Source organism: Oxyura jamaicensis, chromosome 3, assembly GCF_011077185.1.
Source record: "Oxyura jamaicensis isolate SHBP4307 breed ruddy duck chromosome 3, BPBGC_Ojam_1.0, whole genome shotgun sequence".
NCBI lineage: Eukaryota > Metazoa > Chordata > Aves > Anseriformes > Anatidae > Oxyura > Oxyura jamaicensis.
In genome coordinates this window covers 102,870,910-102,879,064 of record NC_048895.1, presented here as the reverse complement: position 1 = coordinate 102,879,064, position 8,155 = coordinate 102,870,910, and the positions used below count along the sequence as shown (strand labels likewise).

The following is an 8,155-nucleotide window of genomic DNA, read 5'->3' as shown; positions in this document are numbered from 1 at the left end:
TCCCTGGCTCAGATCTGCAGTTCTGCTCCTGGCAGGTCTGAAATGTCCTGCTCAGACACCTCCTGAGCAGTGACAAATGTCGGCACACAACAGTTCTGTGGCAGGTGGGTTTTTTTTAGAAACCTAAGTATGAAGAGAAAGTTTAGATAAAATCATTCAGATTGGAAACTCCAAGCCTTCCCTTCAAATTGTGATATTAAATCTTGTATCCTTTCCTTCCAGAGCAAGCAATTCACCAAAGCAGAAGTGCAGATGGTATAAAATATGTTCTTGAATTTGTCTATCTGCATTAACAGGAAAGTTTTGGCTAAAAAGCATCAAACACGTGTTTTTCATCAAACACAATTGACAAATATCTGTAGACACATGGAGATGCTTCCGGAAAGAGAGAAGGTGAAAAACTCCTTGGCTAGCTTTGGAAATGGGCTCAGACCTTCTCTAAAACCAGGTGCAAAGCTGAACACCTAATCCAAAGCAGGACTCCATGCTTTGGGTGGGATTCAACTGCTGAAGTTTCACATCCTGGTTCACCTGTGTGATATTAGCAATGGTACTGAGCAGGGGAATAGTTTTCTTGTCACTTTAGGATCTCTAAATTGCTCTCAGGGAACAACATGATGAGCAACAGCAGGTTGTTCCAAAGAAGTGCCATATGAAAAACTTCACGTTGCTTAACTTTTTGTTGGTTTTACTTATGTGTGATAGCCCATGGTGTGTAAGGAGAAGGAAAAGCATGGGGTGAGAGCTCGCGGCCCTCTGCTGTCCCCATCCTGCTGTAACTCTTTAACCTTTCAGCTTCTCCAGCATAATTATGCTTAGCCAAGGGGTCTTGAGACAGATTAATTAGCTAAGGTTTGTAGACAGCTTTGAAGATGTCTAACACCATAAGTGCTGCTGATTAGTAATGTATATTATTGCAGGCTGCGTGTACTATGGGATTATGTATTATTTGATATTGTGCAATTGGAGAGGAAAAAGAGACGAGGAACATCCCTAGGGAGCCTGACTGGTGTGTATTTCTAAATGCAGTTCCTTCTCCATCTCAGTGTTATATTCAATTGAAATACCTTTCTCAAGACCCTAATGACTTGCTGCAAAGTTATCAGATATCCCTATGCAAACTTCTAAGAAAGGCATAATTTGGAATTTAGTATTTCCATTAGTTTCTTGGCTTTGCAACAACAACGGCTACGGCTGCCAAAACCACAACAACTTTTAGCCAAAACCAGTTAGTTTCAACTTTCAGCTGAACCAGTTTCTCCATCCAGCTGTCCATGTGGCCTCACAAGCGATGGCCCTAGAACAAAATAGATGAAAATTACAGCAGGGCTCAGGGCGAGCATGTGCTGCTTCATCCTGCAGCCACCTGCCCTACTACAACATCCCTGGGGCAAAACAATTCCTCTGAACAATTTCACCTTCCACTCTTCTAAAACTTTTCAGAGCTGAAGCAGAAACAACCAAACTGTGTCCTGGTACAAACCACCTACCCTTTTCTATAACAGCTCAGCATTCGTTCACTCATTGCATGAAAAAAAAAAACAACAACACCTTGTGTATGAAGGATTAATTGTGAAATATGATTTATACTATTAGTTGTTTGTGCATCATAAAATATTTTAATATTATAAATATTTGGTTGTTAGTAATTTGTTTATGACTGCTATAGTAAATGTGAATTGTTTTCTTTCAAGCTATTATAAATCTGGTATCTCATGGAGCTGGCACAGCGACACAACTGGAAGATTTTACATCACCCAAACTGTGATGCCTTTGACTTGGTTATGCAGTGCCAATATGATGTGAGCCCACTCTTATTTAAATCACGATAAGAGCCTCCACATCACTGCAGACCAAGGGCAAGAGGGCACACCTTCTTCAGAGAGCTGTGAGCATCTCTGCCTTTACTCACGTCTTTCTGAGAATCATTTCTTCTGTGTGATCTTCATGTGCACCACTTGGATCAACTGCAGTTTCATGTGACATGATTCCTTCTGAAGGGCCTTGTCATGTGCCCTATCTTCTCCCTCTCCTCTCCTCAGCTTGCAGAAGAACCCAGTCTGCGTCTCCTGCTGCATTAAGTCAATGTTTAGCACTTAAAAACTAAACCTGAGATGAGTAATCTGGTGGTACAGTGAATGATTTCTTCTCTGGATGGTTTCCCCTTGCCAGAAGGATGTGCCCACCCAAATGCAAACTCTCTCACATAACGCTGTGCCCTCCTGTGCTGTCTGCATCCCTGGTAAGTCTGGTGAGAACACACTTCAGTAAAACAGCAGATTATGTGCTGGGGACCTCCAAAGCCATCTGAATGGTGGCTGAGGATGTATTTCTGCCAAACCCAACAGTCCCCAGCTTTCACCTGCACCAGCTGCAGCTGGGCATCACTGCCTGCTAGGGAACCTGCTCCCTGGCACAGGCCGAAATGTGAGGCCACAGCTGGAGTGCTGTGTCCAGTCCTGGGCTCCCCGGGACAGGAGAGACCTGGGCATAGTCGAGGGAGTCCAGTGAAGGACTAGCAAGATGGTGAAGGGGCTGGAGCACGTCTCCTATGAGGAGGGGCTGAGATCTGGGCCTGCTCCGCCTGGAAAAGAGGAGGCCCAGGGGGATCCCATCAGGGCCTGGCAGTGCCTGAAGGGAGGTGCTGAGAGGACAGGGCCAGGCTCTGCCCAGTGGTGCCCAGTGCCAGGACAGGAGGCCGTGGGCACAAACTGGAGCCCAAGAGGCTCTGTCTGAACATCACAGAGCACTTTGTTAACATGGGGGTGCTGGGGCCCTGGCTCAGGCTGCCCAGAGAGGCGGTGGGGTCTCCTCCCTGGAGCCCTTCAGAAGCCGCCTGGACGTGGTGCTGGGCACCCTGCTCTGGGTGGCCCTGCTGGAGCAGGGGCTGGGCCGGGGCCTGCTCAGGTCCCTGCCAACCCCAGCCATCCTGTGTGATCCTGTGGAAAGCAGAAAGGAGCAGCTCCTTATAAACGAGGCCTTGGAAGCTCACACACTAATAAAGAGATGGAAAATGCTCTGCTGGAATGAAGATGATTTTTTGTGCCAAAGCTCTGCATATTCATAAACTTTTCACATCCATTCAGCTTTTTTTTCTTACTTTCTGCTTGCATTTCTGCACCAGGTGGTGCACAAACTTGAGAAGGCTGGATCATTCAGACAGGCTGTTTCCAACAAGGAAATTACTACTCACAGTAAAACCAGTTAACAAATCTGAAATATTCTGATTTTCAGCATGCTGCGAACCACAAATACCAACAGGAGGACATCTGTGATCTCCAGTCGATGGGCCATATCCTGTGAGAAGGGGCAGACACACAAGAGCATATTGTTCTTCAAGATACAACTCGCTGTAGACTAATTTTACTCTTACTGCTTCTCTTCACCGCGTTTACAGTTTAACTCCCTCAGAGGCAGAGAGGAAAATATATGCGAGTGCTTGCTGTGTGTAATTTTACTTATTCCAGCTACAAATTATTCATAAAGCACAAAAATAATTGTATTACTCCCCTCTTCCTTCTTTGTGGTTCCCAACCTCTCAGAGTCGCTTTGTCAAGATTAATCCTTTCTGTTTATCTCAGGAGGAGTCACTGTGCACAAATAAATAAGCCATTAGGAAAAACACAGGCATAATAGAAACTGGGGACAAAAAGGCTCTCTGGCAGAATGCTGACTCTCTGCCTTCCAGTGATGGGTTCTTGTGTAGATTGTGTTTTAGTGGTACTACCCCATCCAGTTTTAAATGTCCCAAATGACAACATTTTTTTTTATTATTATTTTTTTTCATGAGATATTACTGTATAAAAGTCCCATTTCCCCAACAGGGAATTAACCCTACTCACTTTAAAAACCTTTCAGATTACAACATTTCTACTGGAAGATGAGATATGCGATTTTAAAAAGGCCTTTGGGCTCCTTAAATCAGTTCTGTTGAAAACGACCATTTATTCATGTATTTTTACAGCTCTGTCTTAAAACTCATCCTCTCATTCCCCACGCTGAAGGACTGTGATACAAATGGTTTCATCCTAGACCTATGCAGCAATGTTTTGTGTCCTGCTTGAACGTATGGTTAGTGGGAAGAGTCCTAAAACACCTCACTATGAAATCTCTGGCCTTGGTTAAAGTTTACCTTGACTGTAGGAGGTGTATATTTATGATTCAGGAAGTATAATAAGTTGTATTTTGACCTGACAGGTTCTGGTGTATATAACACAAGCCCCAGCACAGCCAAATCCCCCCAGCCTTGCACCTATGTGCAACATGACAGTCTTTGATGGAGGAGGAAAGTTCTCACCATAAATTTAATGGAAGTGAAAAAAAAAAAAAGTTTTTCCTGCCCCTTGCCTGCCTCCTTCAAGTCCTTAATATTGAAGTGGGAGGAGAGGAGATAATCAAGTACCACGTAAGGAAATAAGAGCAGGTATTAAATGGAAAAGCCATCAAAGTTCTCCTGAGATCTCTCCTGTTGTTGCTCTTGCCCTGTTAGCTGATAGCTTACCAGCTTTGTACCTGATCTCAGTGTCTGAGCTGGATGTGCCCTGGTAAATCGCAGAACATCACAGAGGTACTGGTACAGCCTGTGCGTCTCCATCACTGCATTTCTTGAAGCTACAGAAAAGCAGAAGTAGCCTGCAGTGAGCAGTGAAAGACGGGGCTGGTGGAGGACTACTGGCAGCAAAAGTCAGACGGCAGCTTCAGCAGAAAAAGGAACAATTTGAATGTGCGTAGGCCTAAATAAAGTACCAGTTTTAAGATAAGCTGATGAGATTGTTATGGCAGTGAGTTATTCAGAATTTGCATATAAGCATTTTCACCGCATAAACAATAACATTTTGTGTATTCAAATACATGATTTATAGACTCAGATACATAAATGTCTTGCAAATTGTCAGTGAAACAAACATCAGGGTTCCAGTGTGCTGCCCCTTCCTAAATGCCCCCTACAACTTGGATGAGGATTCACCTACGCTCCCAAGTTGTCAAGGGAAACGTAACTAATCAGCAGCTTTTCTGTGCTGTGAGGATCACAAAGTCACAACCCCCTTAGAAATTAAATGAGTTGAAAGCCGTGGGAGAAGGATTAATAAACAAGCAGCAGATCTGATGAAGGCAATGTGTACGTGACGAGGTGACCAATGGCCACAGCTGATTGATCTTGGTGGAAGGACTCCTCCTCCTCTCTAACAGTGGAAGCGGTCCCTACGCCCACCAGCAGGCCTTCGTCCCAGAGAGGCCAGCGGTGTTAAACCCTGCTCAGCACCGACAGCTGATCTAACAAGGGCACAGACTGCCAGTTTGGATGGGCAGAAGGAAACCTCTTTCAGCCCCCTGTGGCATGTCCACTTGGAGCAGCAGGTTGGACCAGAGAGCCCCAGCCAACATACGTTTGGTACAGTGAGTCTGAAAAATCACCCAGAGCTTAGGGGAAGGCTTCAGGAAATCCCACGTCAGCCCAAACAAAGTTCTCCACGCCAAGGTGTGCTTCCCGCACGCAGGGCAAGAGGAGTACTAGCTCGGGGCTTGTCCGTGGGTAGTGGTTGCATCATTTTCTTTTCTTAACAGTGCTGAAGGGCTCCATGGGCACGTGGTCAGCTCCAAAACCTGAAGGGAGGATTTTTATTGTGAAAGCAGCACGTAAGTGTGGGGAGGGAGAAGCCATCTTCTTAATTCTCCTGCTACCATTCTCTCAAAACATTTTGTTCCCTTTCTGCTTTCTCCCTGTTACACTTGAGCAGTTTCTAACACCATTTGCACTCTGCATGCTGCTGAGGTATATATGTCCTCACTTCCATAGAAGGGCAAGCTTCCAACTGAAATTATATCCACTTTTTATATTAAGAAAATACTTTTGTCCCCAGCGTGCTGAAAGTTGCTGAACATCTCTCCAGTGCTGCAAAGCCTCAGCTTTCATTTCCTTGGAGATAAGTGGCTGACACACCACACATTGTAGGATGTTTTCCTGCTGGGTCTATGCAAAGAGGAGCTTGGGTAATTATTAAAATCTTAATTTCAGCTGTCAGTAATAATTTCAGTTCTGCCTTTCAGAGGAGCTGGAGCCACGTGTCTGACAGAAGGCTTTGGGCTCCAGATGCCTTGGTATGTAAAGTCATCTGAGACTCAAAAGCAGCATTTTACAGTTCTGGTGCTTCAAAAACAGCCTTTCCTGGTGTTAGCATGGCATTTGGGTACTCATTTATTGTCTCTTGTATCTGGATTTAATGGCACCTCAGACTGCTGTCAGACTGCACACCTGAAAGCAGCGCCATCCATCTCTGTGGGGCTGGTGCTGGAGCACGGGGCCCACCGTGCCCCTCTCCTTCTAAAACACCCCTGTGCCTCGTGGGTCACCAAAGACCAAGGAGAGATGTGTACATTAAGTACTGAGAAGGGAGTAAGTAGCCTGCTGCCATTGCTTGGGTTGGCCCCTTCCATGGCTGTGGCGAACACGGCGGGGTGAAGTGTGGCTGGGCCTGCGTGCTGAGCACTCAGGAGTGCAGATGAGCTCCTTGTGTGTGGCTACCTAAGGTACCGATGAGAAACCAAGAGGTCTTACTGCCTCCTGGGAGGGAACGGCAGTAATTTCCTTGTATCTGCCCCCAGCATGCAGACCAAAAGAGGTATTTGTAAATCTCAACTGCGTTTTAAAACGGAGGTGTCCAGGTCTTCCTGAACTGACTTATTTCATGTTGCTCAGTCCCACCTCTCTGTTTTAAATGTAGTATCTTAAATTTCTCAAGAATATCTTGAATGTAATATCTTTAATTTCTAAGGGGCTTAGTTAGGCCAATTGCTTCCTGCTACAAAGTCCCCATTTCCACAGGAAAATACTTTTGTTATGCCAAACTCAGAATTAGGTTTTGCATTTGGCTGTTCCCAGCGGTGCAGCTTCATGGTGGGCTTGGTTTGGGGAGCTCAATCCTTTCGCTAAGAGCTGTGGCCCCATATTTGCAGTGGCCACACGTGGCCACGTCCGTGGGGAAATACCAGTGAGGAGGGGGCAGCAGTGGCTGGGCAACTGGCGGGAAGGCTGAGAGGCAGCCCGACCACTCGCTGTGAAGATAGATATATTTATACTTGGAGTTATCTTGCAGTGAAGCAAACACAAGCACCCACCAACAATTAAAGCTACGTGACTTCGTTATATTTGATCCATGTCGTGGCTCCCTCTTGCATCGCAGTGGAAAGCACAGGTAGCAAAAGCACCAGTTGTGATGGGGGACTTTATTTCTTCCCAGTGTCCCAGCAGCCTCATGCACCGACAAAGCAAGCTGTCCAACCCTCTGCACAAAACACCCTTCAGTTTTGCAGAATCAATCCAGAATTCAACAGCACACAAGCTTTTGTTATTACTTACATTTTTATACCACACATATACAGATAATGCACATTGAAGTACTCAAGGTAAATAATGCACTTTAAAATCTGTGTGAAAAAAACGCCGCAAAACAGTCTGGTTAGCAGATCCTACCTAGGCATTCAGAGCTTAATTATATTCTTAGTCAATTCTGATTTACATTTAAATTACAAATTGCGTTTTGCTAGCGTTAATTTACAATGCTCCTTAAAAAAAATACATATTCCATGGTACATGAATAATAATTCAGAGCAGACAGATCTTTCTGGGTTGCTATGATCTCTCGACAGTGGGTGCTGAATATTAATATTTCTAGAAAGTTTTCTCCCTCTCAGCGTAGCGTTTCTTAGCACACAAGCCTTGCACATTGTAATTCAGCCAGCCCTCCATGGTGCAGCCGGTTGCCATAGGATTTGCAGCACGATCTGCCTGCACATGCATTTTTTAGAAGACTGCAGCGTGGAAAAAAGGCCCTGGAACACGGACGCTCGCTACAGGGCCGGAACAAGGAGCTTTCTATGAATCACCGCCGGCTGTGGCCAAGCTAAATGTCAAGAACTGAGTGGGACTGGTTCACATCAGTATGTGGCCGGGAGGTTTTCGAGGAACAGCAGGAGGGGAGCAGAGGGTTGGTCACAGCCCTGGTGCACTGTGAGCTTGGCTCTGCTCCCCACAGACCCATGGGCACTCTTCCACCAGCAGCTCATGGGCTCCTGTTGCCCGTCAGCATGTGTTGGGGTACATTTTTCTCCAAGACTTTTTGCTCTTTTCTTTTTTTTTTTTTTTTTCTCAAAAAAA

General features: G+C 45.5%; 1 long non-coding RNA gene across 1 annotated transcript; it reads right to left on the bottom strand.

Moving 5' to 3' along the window:
- Positions 1-1,795: 1,795 nt before the first annotated feature.
- On the bottom strand, positions 1,796-5,054 carry LOC118163405. The gene is made up of 2 exons (XR_004749029.1): positions 4,967-5,054; positions 1,796-3,590 (listed from the first exon to the last, which is right to left on the bottom strand). It is a non-coding gene; the product is annotated as an uncharacterized LOC118163405 (long non-coding RNA).
- Positions 5,055-8,155: the final 3,101 nt, after the last annotated feature.